Genomic DNA, 17713 nt, shown 5'->3' on the forward strand with positions numbered 1-17713 from the left:
AGCCTTCCCCCTCTAAAAGACAAAGAACTGATTTTCCTTCTGATTCTACAGATCATGAGTTCGATGACTCTGACCCCTCAGATTACCAGGACATACCCTTTTCTACCTTTGAGGATTCAGATGCAGAGGATTCCATTCCCTCTGCCTCCCCCCCCCAGAGGACGTTTCTTTTGGTGAAACCCTGCATACCCTCAGAGAGCATTTCCACTGGGAGTGCCAGGACTACCCACAGTCCAAAAAGAGACTCGGGGAATTTTTAAACTTGCCTCAGCACAGACCTCTAGCTTATCCCCCTGTTGTGGAAATTGTAGATGATGTCTTCATGGAATCCAGTCTTACCCTGATATTTTGCCACCAGCTCCTAGAATGCCTGACAGGGACTTCAGAGTACCTGACTCTCACAAATTTCTATTTAAAAATCCCACTGCGGATCCAGAGACCATTTCCCACGGACCTAAAGGTATTAAGGCTACTACAGCCAAAAACCCTACCCCTTCAGACAGGGATTCTAGGGCTTTAGACAGATGGGGGAAGAAGGTATATACCTCTGCAACTCTTGCCATCAGGGCTTTAAATTGCCAGTTTCACATGTTGAAGTACCAGTAGCATATTGTGGAATTAATTAAACAAAAAATTATGTTGATTCCTGATTATGCAGAACATAAAGATTTACAAGAGTTAATGCATTCTGCAATCCAAGTTGGAAGACATACTTTGCAGGGTGGTTTTGATGCCTTAGAAACATTTTGCAGGGCTGCTGTCACTGGGTCTGTTCTTAGAAGACATGCTTGGCTGAAGGAACAAATCTTGCCAGACCATGTCAAAGCAAAATTACTAGATGCTCCATTAAACCAAGAACGTTTGTTTGGCGCTAAAGCAGAAGAAGTTCTTAAAAAGATGAAGGAAAAAGCTAAATCTATACAAACTGTTAATTTCCTACAGGTACAGCCACCTAGATTTAGTAGGCATTGGCCTTCAAAAAACTGTTTTTTTCCAGTCCCTCCCAGACCTTTTCAGTCCAAACCCAGGGGCAGCAGACCTCCAAGACTACAGTGTCAGGGTATGTACAGATCTAAACAATGGAGTGCTCCCACGTCAAAAACAGGGAGTGGTAAGCCATCCTCTTATGGAAAAAGTTCACAATGACTTGTCCTTCATCCTTCCCAGTCATGCCCAAGTACTTGCAACCCTAGGAGGAAAACTCGCCCTGCATTCAAAAATCTGGGAGTACATTACCCAGGACAGATGGGTCTTAAACATTGTATCCCAGGGATACAGATTATATTTCCACTCACTGCCAACCCCAAGCAGATTGCCAGACCTCCCCCCAAACCAGTGGGCAGAACCCCAAAAGCAAGTACTTCTCTTCTCAGTATCAGGGCTTTTCAACCTGTTCCAGCAGAGCAAATGGAACAGGATTTCTACCTAGACTGTTTCTGGTGCCCAGGAAAGAAAACTCTTGGTGCCCTGTCCTGGATTTGTCAATTCTCAACACCTTCGTGGTGGTACCAAAATTCAAAATGCTTACTCTCCAACAGCTGCTTCCTATGCTAGCCAGGGACTCCTGGCTGGTCACCCTAGACTTAAAGGAAGCTTATCTGCACATCCCCATAAGGGAATCTTGCAGGAAATGTCTACGTTTCAGGGCAGGCTCTATGCACTATCAGTTCTCTGCACTTCCCTTTGGCTTATCTACTGCGCCCAGGGTATTCACAAAATGCCTGGCTCCAGCCATTGCATACTGCAGGCAGAGAAAAATTCAAATTTACCCATACTTGGACGATTGCCTGATTCAGGCGGACAGTCAGGAATTGCTGCTTCAGCACCTGACATTTGTAAAGAGACTCCTAACTTCTCTGGGGTATACCATCAACGAAAAGAAATCACATCTGGAACCCAGCCAAAAAATTGTATTCCTGGGAGCAAGCTTGAACACAACTTCCCAGATGGCATTCCTCACTCCAGAAAAACAGGTTTATTTGACAAACTACTTCAAACTACTGGCCACCCAAACCCAGCTATCTGCAAGCCCTAGGGTTCATGGCCTCATGCATTCTCCTAATTCCATATGCAAGACTGCATATGAGGAAACTTCGATGGTACTTAAAAAGTTTCTGGTGTCAACATTCTCAGGACCTGGAAACAGTGATTCCTATCATTTCTTGCCTAAGGACAGAGTTCCTTTGGTGGGCAGAGGCCTGCTACCACAACAAAGGACTCCCTTTCACTCAACCCCCCTGCCGCCCAAACCCTGACAACGGACGCATCAGACTATACATGGGGGGTTCACATGGCAGGCAAATGCATTCAAGGCAAATGGAGCCCAAGACAAATGCACTTGCATATCAATCAAAAAGAAATGTTAGCTATACAGAATGCACTGACAGCCTTCAAATACCTTATCCTTCCAGGACAACTCTTAATAAAGACAGACAACACAACAGTTTTGTGGTACATAAACAAGCAGGGGGGAACTCATTCCTACCCACTCTGCAGGTTAGCCATGGCTCTGTGGAACACAGGCTTCAGCAATCTAGTGCACCTGCAAGCTCAATTCCTGCCAGGCAAACAAAATGCACTGGCAGACAACTTAAGCAGAAATCTAATGGACCTACACAAGTGGAAACTGGAACCCGACTCATTCAAGCTTCTAATCCGCAGGTGGGGACACCAGAGGTGGACCTCTCTGCTTCCCCCAGAACCATCAATTGAGCAAATTGTGCACCAGAACCCCCCCCCCCCACAGCCAAGCATGAAAAGTGGATACCCTATCCTTTACATGGGAAAACCTCTCAATCTATGCCTTCCCCCTCAGCCCCTCCTCTCGAAAGTACTACTCAAGATCAAACAGGACAGGCCAAGGACAATCCTGATTGCATCAGACTGGCCACGCCAGCACTGGTACCCACTTTTACGCAGTCTGACAGCAGTGCCACTCTGACACCTGCATCAGACCCCTTCCCTGCTGTCCCATCAGGAGGGCCAGATTTTCCACCCTCAGCTGCAAACCCTGAACCTAGCAGCCTGGCTCATTCCAGGAGTACATCACTAGCAACCCTCAGCAAACAGGCGCTGGATGTCATCCTTGAGTCCAGGAGGCCTAGTACTAGGAAATCCTATTCAGAAAAGTGGAAAAGATACTGTTCTTCGAGCCGGTCTCCGGGAAAGGACACAATTGTGCCCACCTTACCTCAAATCCTAGATTATGTAGCAGAACTATTCCACAAACACCTATTCTTCTCTTCTGTTAAGATTCATGCCTCCGCCATCTCAGCTCATTACAATACTGAGCCACCCACTCTTCTCTCACCCTCTGGTCAAACAGTTCCTGAGAGGAGCTAACAATCTAAGACCCCTGAGGAGAGCTCCCATACCAGCCTGGGACCTTAACTTTGTACTAGAGAAGCTCACACATCTTTGAGCCTGCTGCTACAGCAGAGTTAAAATTCTTCTCTTGGAAAACAGCCTTACTTCTAGCCATCACTTCAGCAAGAAGAATGTCTGAGTTGCAGGCCCTTGTGGCTGTGGAACCCTGTATTATCTTCCATGCATTCAGGGTTTCCCTCAGGACTAACCCATCATTTATGCCCAAGGTGGCATCCAGTGTGGCTTAAACCAATCCATCCATTTACCAACCTTTTTCCCTAATCCTCAGAATAAAGGGGAAAGGATCCTGCACTCCTCGGATGTGCACAGACAGCTTAGGTTCTACCTTGACAGGACTAAACCTTTCAGAAAATCTGACCAGCTGCTAGTCAGCTTTGCTACAGGGGCAGAGGGCAAGGCCATTTCAAAGCAAATCATCTCTAAATGGATAGCACACTGCATACATTTCTGCTACAAACACAGTGGAAAACCTACCCCACAGGGACTCGGAAACAATTCCACTAGGGCTACCTCAACCTCTACAGCATTTCTCAAGGGAATCCCTACCAGGGACATCCTGGAAGCTGCAACCTGGAGTTCTGTACACACCTTCACCAAGCATTACCAGTTGCCTGTCTTTTCTAAATCAGAGCTGGATTTGCTACAGCAGTCTTGCAAGGCCTGCTAGCCAGCCCTAATACTTCTTGAGTGCCCCCACCCTTCCTCAGCTTTGGGAATCAACCCAAGTGTGATGACTGCAACAGTGAAACATGAAGAACATGGTACAGTTGTGTACACTTACCATAAATGTAGATGTTCGAGTGTATTCACTGTTGCAGTCCTGGTTACCCTCCCTCCAGCCCCCTGACTTTTCTATACATTCTACCTATCCTCTTTTTTGGCCATATCTTATGGAAATGGTGTTTACTTTTTACTGGAGGTGTTCCACACCATGTAATTGCTTCCTATTTTGGGGGCTCCTGACATCTGGGGCAAGAAAAACTGATGTAATGGCATTGGCTGCATGTTTTATCCCCTGACGATCTGACGTCATGGAAGAGGCGACAGCATCTGACGCAGAAATCCCAAGGCGCTGATATTCGGGCCGAATGAGGGCTACCTGCAGGCAGATAACCCAAGTGTGATGACTGCAACAGTGAATACACTCAAACATCTACATTTATGGCAAGTGTACACAACTGTATTTCGTCTTGCTCCAAATTTCTGGAAAATTTTGAGATTTGTTTTGTTTGGCTTATATTATCAGTTTTCTGCATTATCGTTTGGGCTATCTGCTGCACCTTGAGTGTTTACAGAGTGTCTGGGCCCAGTGGTTGCCTATTGTAGAACCCTAGATATCCACATTTTTCCTTATTTAGATGACGTTTTGATTTGTGCAGATTCTTTATTCAGGTGCGTGGAGTCCTTGGATAAGATTGGATCGCTACTTTCCCATCTGGGCTTCAAACTGAACTTTTCAGAAGTCCTTACTCACACCATATCAACAAATTGTTTTTCTAGGGTGTTGGAAAGGCACAGTAAAAATGATGGCCTTCCTGCCAGAAGACAAAGTTCCTGGATTTCTGTCTTCTAGACTTGGTTTCAGGGAATTTTCCTGGATTTCTGTCTTCTACACTTGGCTTCAGTAAGAGAGTTCTTTAGAATTCTAAGCCTCATGGCATCAGTGATCCTTATGATACCACTACCAGACGACACATAAGAAAAATGCAGTGGTACTTGTAGAATTGTTGGACCCATCACCTTCATCCCTTTGATTTCCAGGCTCTGGTACTGGGATTTGTGAAACATTAACTACAGTGGTGGAAGAACTTGACTGCCTCTGAATGCAGGACTCCTTTTCTGTCGTCATACCCCAGTTCAATCTGTCCAGATGATGTCTTCAGATTTTATGTAAGGGACGCAGTGTCACAGGGATTCAATTACAAAGCTTGAGCGATCCTCTGGATTAGCCAAAGCACATAAATGTAAAAAAAGATGTTGGCAGTGATTTATGCCTTAAAAGTTCTTCACCGCCTATGGATTTTTAGTCCTGTATAGTGGGCAGATACAGCACTACTGTGATGTGGTACCTGAGCAAGCAAGGGAGTACATGGTCGTACCGTGTTTGCTGGTTGGCAGTGAATGTCTGGGAGATGGTTCTGCAGCATTCTCTACCTCTTCAGGCTTTGTGCATTCTGTCAGAGCAAAACAAAATGGCAGATTGACTAAACAGATCGTGGGCAGACTGTCAAGAGTGGAAGCTCCATGTAGAGGTCTTCCAGGACTTGATCAAGATGTGGGGAACACCTCAAGTAGATCTGTTCACCCCCTTCCAAAATAGATGAAAACATTCTGTTCAAGGCATCCTTGCAGCCATGCTTGGAAGACAAATGGTGCATCATTCTTATGGTTGAGAATGCTCCTGTATGCATTTCCACCATTTCCAATGAGTTGCAAGATACTTCTAAACATTCTGAAAGAATTACCAAAGACTATTGTTGTAACCCCTTTTTGGTCCAGGCAAAGCTAGTACTCTGTTGCAATGGAATTGGCCAAAGGCAATTACTGCAAACTTCCTTGCAGACTGGATCTGCTCACACAGCATCAGGGGGAGAATGGTGCACCCCAACGTAGAGCAATTACAACTGACAGCCTAGATAAGTTTATTTTGATACCTTATAGTCACTTTTTCCAAGAAGATGTACATAAGGTATTTAAGGAAGGAAGAAAACGTGCAACTAGAAAATTTTATGTTTACAAGTAGAAGAGGTTTTCTAGGTAGGTTAGCCAGTAACAGAGGTGTCCTGAAAGGGTTTCAACCTCTCTGGTTTTGAAATATTTGTGTGAGCAACTTAGAGATGATTTGTCAAATGCTTCTATCAAAGTGTATCTTGCAGCCACCTCAGCTTGTCTCAGTGTCCCTGATCTTGTATTCCTGTGTTATTACCCAGCATGGAATTCAGATTCCAAAATACTAGTATGGAAGCATTGAGCCCCTTACCAGTTGTCATATGGGGTTTTGAATAGTTTCAAAGAGTAATCTGATTACTTAATAATGCCAGAAAATCTAGACTATAATATTGGAATGAGAGTAGATATAAATTTCATCTTCCCTGAACGTTTAAATTTAGGAATATGAAAGGTCAGACTTATATGTCTGTTAATACGAATCATTGTGTTTAATTGAAGACCGCTATCTTAGTGTTCCGTTATGTAAAGCTTTGTAAGCCAAGCTCAATTTGCCTCTTAAGCGCCAGTATGTCTTACTGTGCAATTTAAGTTGCATTATTTTCTGATAGTAGTTTAATTGATTACAAACAGGTATAAGTTTGAGTTTTCTCAGCACATTAAAAACAACCAAATATCTGTTTCTGAGTAACCACAAAAGCTGGAGTTGCGCTCTGATGCAGTGCTTAGTACAGGGGCGGCCCGTGCTATTGGACTGCCGGACTGCAGCCCCCTCAACTGAAAATAAAAGAAATAAAAATAAAAAGAAATAAATAGAAAAAAAGAAAAGTTTAAAAATTTGCGGACTTCGCGCATGCACAGTAGTCCGGACTGCTGCTGAGAGTCTGGAGCATGTGCAGAGACTCTCAGCAGTAGTCCTGATAGGGAAACATGAGGAATGGAGCTCCCAGAAGTCTATGCAGTTTTAAACTGCTTAGACTCGCTGGGAAAACGTGTTGGGGTCGGACTGCAACGCCAGCAGTCTGGAATTGCTGCAGTCTCTTGTTGGGAAGATCTCGTCGGGAAGATCTCACTGGGATTTATTGGTTCCACTTGCTGCAGGGATCGGAGGATCTTGCGGGTGGGGTTTGGATGTACCTGCATGGGTCTTTGGATTTATTGGTTCCACTTGCTGCAGGAATCGGATGTACTTGCATTGGATTTATGGTGATTTGACAAGCTACTACAGGTAAGGGGTGTGTGTGTGTGTGTGTGTGTGTGTGTGTGTGTGTGTGTGTGTGTGTGTGTGTGTGTGTGTGTGTGTGTGTGTGTGTGTGTGTGTGTGTGTGTGTGTGTGTGTGTGTGTGTATGTGTGAGGTAGTATAGCATTGTAACTTTTTTTGTGATGCAATGCGATTTCAGTGTTGAGTAGTTACTCTTGCATTTTAAGAAGTCGTTCCATCTGCATTTAAGTACCCCTTAACAGCTCTGTAATATGTAGGTTCTGTAACTTCTGTAGATGGGCCTTAAGTATTGCATGGTAGGGAGCTACTGAATGCATTTTATCATTCCTCACCACTCTTTAACCACTCCTTTAAATCTGCTTGCCCAGACTACCTTTCATGCCTGTTGCTGTTGAGGCTGTTGCTTGAGAAACCAATTCTATTAGACTGATAATGAATCATCTTTTAAAGATACAATAAGCACTGATTAAATTCAAATCTCTTCTGAAAAGGTTGAATTCATAGCACCAGCCACAGTAATCAACATCTATTTGTAAGTTTTTCCAACAGTTATGTTTGTATGTGTAGCTTTCATTTATTTAGAAACCTTAGAGTGGTACTTAAAAAAAAAAAAAAAAAAAAAAAAGTCAGTACAGATTCTCAGATATAGTTATTCATTTGTATAAAAGTTAACTCCCGTAAATTAAACTATAGGAATGAAGTGCCGCAGTTTTCAGTTAAATTCAGTCTCCTAACAGGACCAGTAGTGTTGAGCTAAGTCTTCCATCCATGCCATTGCTGGCCTGGGTGTATGAATGTTGGCCAGGATGAGGGAACAATTAATGACCAAAGACTAGCCATCTGGTCTTGTGAATGGTGTGGTTATTTTATTTGGCACAGAGCCTTTTAGGACAACCTGGGGCAGGCTTGCCTTTGTATGTATGTATGTATGTATGTATGTATGTATGTGCTTGTATTTCTGCATCTGCATGTCCATATGTTTTTACATTTCTGTGTGCAAGTGTATGTGCATAAATGTGAGTCTTTGTTAGTGTGTGTGTGTGTGTGTGTGTGTGTGTGTGTGTGTGTGTGTGTGTGTGTGTGTGTGTGTGTGTGTGTATGTGGGTATGTGAGTAGGTGTACACACACTCAAACACTCAGAGATTTACTAAATTTGTGCAAATTGTTTGCCCTTTTGTATTAATATTACTGCGTTCTCTTACAGTAAGTATTGCTGTCATTTGAATTCAGGAGCAATTTCCTTTCTGGCCCTACATCATAGCTCATATGTTAAGGATTGTGTTAGTAAGCCATAACAAAAAAAGTTGAATGCAGAGCATTTCAGGTTATTGCAATGTAAACATTGAAAGTTTTTACTTTCTAATTTCTAGATTTTGCTTTAATTTTTTTGTAAATGTATTCAGGTATGATGTCACATCTATTTCATTCTTTGGGTGCTTTTTTCTGTATTTAATTATTTACTTTAGTAGTGGGTTCATATCTTTCCATTATGGGGTATTAGTTATTTTAAGATTGAAATTTGCTGCAACAACCATTTTGTGTAGCATTCGATGTGGATTAGATGAGCACATTTTATATCTATTAGTATTTAAGTGTTTAAATGTGTTTTAAGTATTTCAGTTTAGTGTACTGGCCAATGATATTTTATAATTTTTGTTAAATCTTCCATGCAAAGATTTTTCTACTCACCTTTTGCCGTGTGTTTTAAGGTAGTGGTTCTATTTCTTTATTTATCATAATAAACATATAATTGAATTGGTTTTGACTGACTTAGGCTTAAGGACATTATTTTTCAAGGGTTACAGTTTTGTGAATATTCAAATATGTAGGTTTATACTGTGGGTGACATTGTTTTGCTCATAAATTAGCAGAACATTGATAAATTTTATTGATGTAGGTAGAGTGCATACAAATACTTGATGCTACAAGACCTCATATGCTATTGTCACATGCTTTGTATGTGTGTGTGTGTGTGTGTGTGTGTGTGTGTGTGTGTGTGTGTGTGTGTGTGTGTGTGTGTGTGTGTAATGCCCCAGTTACTATATACTGGTGGCTAGAGTGAACAAATGGTGGTGGGTAGAGATACCCAGGCTTGAACCCTGTACCTTGTATGCAGGTGTTAAGGACCTGAATTCCCTACCCACCACCATTTATAAAAAAAAAAATTGCAGATTTTTGCCTCATATTTGATCTGATCTGTTCCTCATAATATCTGTGGTTTCTAAATGCTGCAATGCTTGATATTTGATGGTGCAGTGGTAGTATTGTTGCTTCACAGCTGCAGGTTCTCAGGTTTGATTCTTTGCTGGGGTGCCTTCTGTGTGGGGTCTGTATCTTCTCCCTGTGTTTGTGTGGGTTTGCTTTTGTGTTCTATGTTACTTACAAAGACATGTCTGCATTATTTCTTCCTGGGCCTCTGCTGAAAATTGTTTTTTTGTTCCAAGTCAGATTGTCCTGATTAACAAATGTTAAATAAAATTGACAGGCATTTGAATTTCAGACTTCAGGTTTCTGAATGTTTAATTCTGTACATATTTGATAGTGCAGTGATCGAATTGTTGCCTCACAACTATAGGGTTTCTGGTTTGATTCTTGGCTGGGGTGCCTTCTGTGTGGAGTCTGCATCTCATTCCTGTGTTTGTGTGGATTTGCTCTGGTGTCCTGCCATTTTACAAAGACATGTGTCTGCACTATTTCTCCCTGGGCCTCTGCTGAAAATTGTTTTTGTTCCGTCAGAAGTAGAATTCACAGACATTTGTATTTCAGACTTCATATTCTTCAGAAAATACATAGTAATACAACCTTCTATTCTAGCAGTTTTGTAAGTTTATAAGATGAATATTTGAAATTTGTCCTTATTTTTGGAACTGTATTACCCCATTATTGGCTTTGTCCAGGTTTTTTGTGCTAAGGTTGACAGCTATGGCAAGAACTGAATTCACTGAATATGTTTGAGGGCTGTATTCCCTCATTACTGGGTTTGTCCAGGTGTTTTGTGCTAAGAGGTTGACTGCTATGGTGAGAAATGAATTCATTAAATGATAGCCATTTAAGTTTCAGTCTTCCTCTCTTCCCAAAGCAGCCAATTTGGCGTAGTGGTATGTTGCTCTGACTGTTTTGCACAGGGAACTTGGCAGTAAAATGTATGGTGGTAACGCAGCATTTTTCTTTCACAAAGCAGGTGATTTGGCATAGTGGTATGTTGCTCTGACTGTTTTGCACAGGGACATCGGTAGTAAAATGTATGGTGGTAACACAGCATTTTATTCTAGCAACTTTCCAAGATTATACAAGCAATGTTTAATGTGTCCCTGGTTTTTGGCCTTTTGACCCCCCCCCAATACATTTGTTTTTTCCAGATTTCTTGTGCTGCGAAGTTGAGATGCAGTTGAGTATTGAGTAGATTTTACAAGGAGCTGAGAGCTGCAGGGGAACAGAAGTTTAGTCCTGCTTATGCTAAGTCAGCTTCCATTGCTAATAGCACAACAGGTGGTGTACTTGCTTTTGATGCAGAAGGTTGTTGGTTCTACTCCCACAAGGGGTGAATGCTGCCATACAGAAAAAGTTAAGATACTAACTATGAGCCTGTTATCAGTTTGCCATCCATTTCCTATTGCAATATTGCTAGCTTATCATTTTTAGTGTAATATAGGCAATTTATTCCTCAGGGGCATCAGACGCTTTATTTTTCGATGAAACCATGAAATATAAAGGTGTTTGCTAGCAGCAACCTCTTCATTAGTTACAGATTTATTTAATGTGGAATTATTTAGATGACTTTTTTACATCAGAGATTGTGCATATTTACTGATAATGGTGGACTGTAGAATTGTGCATATTTACTGATAATGGTGGACTGTAGAATTGTGCATATTTACTGATAATGGTGAACTGTAGAATTGTGCATATTTACTGATAATGGTGGACTGTAGAAGTCTGAGTAGACGTATGATGGAAATGTTCTGAACTGGGCAGTTTTGTCATTATTGGTGCATGCATTTTGTTTCATTGTTTACTGGAAAAATGTTCAAAACAATAGGAAGGTGCATCAAAGAGCACATGTATGTTTCATATGCAAGGGGCCTATGATTTGAAAACAGCCCAGAATTAATCTTTATCTGCCACTGGTAAAATGTATTTTCTTTGAATGTGGGTTTCAATGCTGTTTCAATTAATGTGAGTTTCAAGGGCAGAGAAGTTTTAATGCTAAGTTTTGTTTTGCAGATGTCTTAAGTGTTTGTGCTGTAAAATGCAAAATAAAACTTTCAAATGAAGTCCAAATCATCATAGAAGTAAATCAGTATGCACATTAGTGTTTATGGTAAATGGAGTGAAATAGCCAAGTAATGGATCATTGGAATGACTGCAGGGGGAGGCTCCATGATTTTGTGAGGGGGAAGGGTGGCAAACTTAAAGACAGCCCCAGCTGAACTATACCTCCCAACTGTCCAGATTTTCAAAGAATGAATAGATTTTTGCTTCTTATTTTTGGTTTGTTCCTCATAAAAATTTGTGGTTTTCTGGCAAAATCATTTAGGAATTAAGTCACTAAATAATGACACACTGAGTTTCAGACTTCATAACCTTCAGAAAAATGCATGCTAAAGTAAGACCTGTTGTTCTATCAACTGTCTCAGTTTATACAAGAGCAATTTTTAGTACTGTTTATATGTTCCCCCAATATATTTGGCCTTGCCCAGATTTATTACATTAACAGGTTGAGAGGTACATGCAAATAAATTGCTTTATAGAATTAGGCATAGCCAAACCTCTCAACTGTCCCTGATTTTGGCTCAAAATGTTGCTCTTCCCGTAATAATCCCTCCGCAAAATAGCAATTTTGGAAGAAAACATGGAGGGTTTACAATTAAGAAATAACTGTAATAATCAGAGTTATAGATTACTTTTATTTCAGAAATGCATGTAGATTATTTTATTTTGTCAGCTACTCAAGTTAACAGTACTAATATTAAAGTGTCCCTTCTTTGACAGGTTCCCAGCTGTATTGTGTGGCTATTTTATATTTTTACATCACATTTTTGGTTCATTTTTCATAAAATTGTGTTTTTGTTTGGCAAATTAGTGACAAATCATTAAAGACTGAAGTTAGAAAAATAATGACAGACATTTGAGTTTCAGATGTCATACCATTCAGAAAATTCATACCAATGCAAGACCTATTCTATTATCTTTCTAAGTTTATAAGAGCAATATTTTAAAAATTGTCCTTATTTTTGGGCCTTTGTCTCACTTCTTTGTATGGCTTTGTCCAGATTTCTTGCTCTGAGGTTGAGAGTTATGACAAATGTGTCAGGGCCATCACAGTCAGCCAGAGACATTTCAAATTGTGACATACTTGTTGCACCCCACTCCCCCATGTAGTGACTCTGGATGTGTCAAAGCAAGGCAAGGAGTAGTTATGCAGTGTAAATTGTGCAGAGTATCCCCCCACCCCATCCAAGGTAGACACAAGTACTAGATTGGCTTTTCATCTGTCCTTGATTTTTGCAGAGTGGTCTGGTTTCTGTCATATTTTTTGTACTGTTGATTTATGCTTATTACTCAAAGTGCCTGTTGCTCTGTGTTTAAGTAGCAATACTTTAATGACGATCATCAGGTAAGCTTGGCTGAGATCGTAAGATGCCAGTAAGCTTTAATAAGCATACTGTTAAAGAATTGCCAACATTGAAAGCCTTTCTGTTGTTGCCATGTAGAGAATACTTAACTAGATAATGTGTAGGCCTCGGGTATTGAAATGCATATGATAGTATTTGTAATAAAGGACAGGATTACATTATTTTAAGAAGCTCATTACACTTGGAGACTTCCAGTCATCTCTGCAGGCTTTACCCGTAAACTAAACAGAATGCCAATCGTGTGGTCCATAACCTGTACAGTAATCCTTTTAAGCAATGTATCTTGAGATTATTTCTTGTTTGCTTTTCATTTTTTACTTTGATCATGTTTTCCCCATGAAACAAGTAGATAGTTGTCAGACAGCAGGTCTTTTTTTGGATAAGAAACATTTTTACAAGTGGGGGCATCAGAGATTTCTACTTTCAGCATGTTACTTGGTACTTTAATAAAGCTGAATATAAATTATAATTAGAACTGCAGTGCAAGAAGTGGTTTGAGTTGAGTGCTGCTTGTTTTTCTTATACTTGATTTTGACTGGCATTCCATTAATGTATTTAAAAAGTAATTTATTTTTTCATGCCTCACAACCTTTTTGTTTCCATCTAGATATTAAGTAAGCTGTCATGCAGCCAATACATTGAAATATTTTTATTCTTCTGCACTTCATTTTGTCTTGATTGGACTCTCATAATGACGGTTTGGCACCCAGGGCAGTGTATTTAGTTAGTTTTCCCCTTTCTAGTTGGTCACACCCCTTCCCATTGACCCCACCCATTCAGTTGTCTCCTGCAGCCCCCCTTTGATTTGAAGTCATCAGCCGCCACTGGCTTAGTAGCTTCTATTTCCATGTTCATCTAAATAGCACATTCTTCTAAACTGAATTTTTTCCCTTTCTGTATCTAATATAGCATGTTGAACTGCATCTGTTTAACAGATTTGAAATTTAAGGGATAAAATATTATATTTACTTGGCCCTAATATCCTCTTTCCCATTGTATCTGTGACATGAAAGAATTCCTCCTGTTGCTTCTCTGTGAAATCTCTACCGAAACTAAAGAGGAATCAGTGTACCCCTGTGACTACAGCAAGTCAGTTTTTCCCAATATCTTTATTTAAATTTCAAACTTTTTATAACAACAATTAAAAACACAATCAACAATTGAAACGAATATGAATGCAAAAAGAAAAAACAAACAAATGCATCATATTTCATCACAAAGGAAACTATATTACTGAATTAACTCTTGCCCAGTAAAGTAGTATCATGCTTGAGATATCCCAGAGCTCACCATTAGCATATCCTAATAAGTGCTTTTTGTATTGAGTTCCCCTTGCACACTTAAATTGAAAAAACTGTCTTGTATCTTTAAACAGTGATTAAAGAGATATTTGCAACTTGAGGTGATGTCATATTTTTTCTGGGCTGCCTTACTGATCAAACTGAGTCAAATTAGGAGGCCTTTAATAACTTACTGAATGATAGGTAGCTGTGAACGAGCTAATTCCTGTGTTAAAGGATTTGATTCCCTCAGCCTTCATTTGCCTACTATCTGATCTTGAGCAAATTTCTTAACCAGACAGTGCTATGTAGCGACTGAGAATTTGGGCTGTGCATATTAATGATCTCCTGGACTGGATGCCTAGTAACTATCTGTGAACCTGTGAACATATATGTACTTGTCTTACAGTCACAATAGCTGCTTTATATGTTTAGTCTGGCAGTCTGTTTTCTTCCTAGAGTATTGGTAGGACATTCACTTGAGTTAATGCCCTCATTTTTTCAGTTGCAGAAATAGCTTCTCATTTTCTGGCTTCCATCATTAATCTATATAGTGGAAAAAGTTTAAGTAGCATTATTTCATAGGGAGACCTCAGCATCTTTACTGAGGGGTCAGGTAGTTCAGTTTCTCCACTTTTGTAACATGGGGGGCATTAACATGTAAGTGTGGGGGATAGGAGTTCTTCCTGCCAGAGATAGTTTAGCAATTGTTTTTGAATAAATTTTTCAAGTATTTTGGAGAGGGGAGATAATATTGCTGTAGGTCTAAAGTTACTAATGTCTTTTGAATTTCCTCCTTTGTGCAGACGGGTAATTTGTGACTTTTTCCAAAGAGAGGGAATGTGGCATTCCTAGATTGACGTATTTATAAGGATTGAGACGTGGTAGGCAATGCTATCAGCTGCTATTTTAAGGTACTTGCTTGGAAGGTCATCATCTGAAGTAGATCATGGTTTGACTTTGAGTATTTTTATATAGGATGTGGGCACAGGTTTGAAGGTGAAAGTTGATGTGGTGATACATGGCTGCTGGGCAGGGTTAGCATTAGATGTTGAAGAATCCCTGGTTAAAGATTCTGTACTATCTATTAAATAAGAGTTGAATTGTATTGCTGTTTCTAGTGATGAGTTATTGGGAGAAAGGTTATAGTTGAAGTTATGGTTGAGATAAAAGATTTCTTTAATGGTTGTCAAGAATTTGTTAGGGTTATGTTTAGTATTATTCTGAAACTTATTATAGTATAGTTTTTTATCTTCATTAATTTACTTTTTAGTACAATTGCAAAGCATTCTGAAGATTTCAAGATATTGTGGTCTTTTATATTTGTGACATTCTTTCCATGCTTTTTCTTTATCATGTATTAGCATTCTACTCTTTTTGGCAGCCAAATTGCATTATTTATTTTAGTCTCTTCCTTCTGAAGGTGCTAAGGATATTCAGGAAAGTTATATTAAATTCATTTACAGCATCATTTAAGGGGAATATTTATAGGAAGTTCCAGTTAATAGATGATAAGGTAGTAATGAATATTTCTGGATTAAACTTGGAAAGGATGTGTGTTGTTTTATAAACATGCTGTTTAAGTGTATGTGTGAGATGTCTGGTTGTGTAGCTTGGGAAACTATCACCAAAACAGTCGGACATTGTACCAGAGGTGGTGTATTTGCTAGGGTCTGTTACTAGGATCCAGTCTAATAATTTATTTGAAATCTTGTAATGTGTGTGGCTCTTAATTAGTTGGGTGAAACCAAATAAGTTCACACTAGATGTAGGGGAGTTAGAGTTTGTCCAACCACTTGACATTCACATTACCTAGTAGTATTTTTGCTTGTGTAATTGTTATGGATATCCAATGTGGTATATCTTGCAGTGTAGCTGTATTGTAAAGAGCATTTTTATTTGTAGTTGCTTAATTGCAAGAAAGTAATAAGAGGCTGTGCTGAACTGAATTTTTGTATTGGTTTGATATATGGAGAAATGGGTAGTTGTTGTGAAATATTAAAGTAATACCACCACCTTTCCTATTTATGCAGTCATTACAGATGATATTATAGCTGGGAGGTGTAATTTTGGAGTTGTTTATGCTAGGTTTAAGCCAAGTCTCAGTTACAGTGAGAATATCAGGTTTATATTGGGTAATCCAGATATGTAGTTCAGCAATTTTTATACTTATAATATTTATGGTAGCAAACCTTATATTATTGGGGTTGAGGATTAACCATCGTAGGGTTAGAGTAGTATGAGGAAGAAAATTGTATTGATATTCATTGTGATTGGTGGGGACATGATTAGGGTGAATGTCTTCTCCTAGAAGGATTTTAGTATGTTGTGGAATTACTGGTGCTTGTTTTTGAGAGTATTTTTCCACTTATTTTTGTTTTGGTTTGAGTTGAAATGAAGTTAATCAGTCAATATATGGGGTAAAGATGAGGGTCATCATTAAATAGGTTTGCTGCAATGTGTGGAGAATGTAGGGAGGAAGTATGAATACATAGCTGGGACAGAGCTGGAGGTATGTTGAGACCTATTATAGAGTTATGGTAGGATGAGAGATCTCCCTGTAGCAGGAGAAGAATAGAGGATAAGGTGAGGAATGGAATGATTAAATAAAGGTATCTGCCTGTTATAGTTGGCAGGTAGTGGGAAGTAGAGATCAAGAAGGAAAAAGAAGTTGAAGGGTAGAAGGATATTTTGTGGTGGTGAAGTATGTAATCTTATAGAGGGTAGGTAGGAAAGAAGTATTTTTTATGAAGGAAGAGAGTTAGGTTGTCCTGGTATCTTCTGTGGAATGCAAGGAATAGAGGAGTTTAAAAAAGATAGGGTATGAGAAAGTAATTACAGTGGGAATAAGTGAGGGTTTATTTGGGAAAAGTAGAAGTGATACAATGTAGACTAGACAGGTGCTGTTTGGCAAGGGATGTGACTATGAATATAGTGCAGAGCAGTATGGGAGGGAGAACAGTATTTGGGAATGGTGCTAAAAGATTAAATGAAAGCTGGGAATTAGATAGAGAAACTGGAGTGTGTGTGTGATTACTAAGGTTGTTTAGGAGGGTTAGAGAATAGTAATCACATGTAAAATATGTGTGTAGGAGCTATAATAGAAGAATAAGAGTGAGCAGGTAAAAACTGAGGGTAGGATAGGGGAGCGAAGTGAAGCCTAGAGTAGTGACCTTCCACCTTCAGGTCAGATTATAACAGAGTAATCAGTTTATATCCAATGCAAAACAGTTGGCAGAGAGGCACAAAAAAAAACAGGTTTTCCTACATTTCCTGAAAGCAGAAACCTGTCAGCCAGGACAACTAATTAACTGGCATATACAGTGTAAACTATTAGTTAAGAGAAAGGACAGTGGCCAGCTTAGTAAGTTGTCCTTAGATTGCTAGGACTGCTCTTTTTGAGGGGGGATGTCAAAGCCAGTTTCCAGCACAGATAAGTATTTGACTAGTTGAATTTAATACAGAGCAAGGTTCTTCAAGCTGAATTTGCTTGCATTATACAAAGACAAAATTCTCAGTG

General features: G+C 39.8%; 1 protein-coding gene across 1 annotated transcript in view; it reads left to right on the top strand.

The window, feature by feature from the left end:
- FAM172A (family with sequence similarity 172 member A) overlaps positions 1 to 17713 on the top strand; it is a 2873056-nt gene that overhangs the window by 527390 nt on the left and 2327953 nt on the right. The gene's annotated exons all lie outside the window — the stretch shown is intronic.

Source organism: Protopterus annectens, chromosome 2.part2 (assembly GCF_019279795.1).
Source record: "Protopterus annectens isolate FY-2018-M chromosome 2.part2, PAN1.0, whole genome shotgun sequence".
In the NCBI taxonomy this organism is placed as follows: domain Eukaryota; kingdom Metazoa; phylum Chordata; order Ceratodontiformes; family Protopteridae; genus Protopterus; species Protopterus annectens.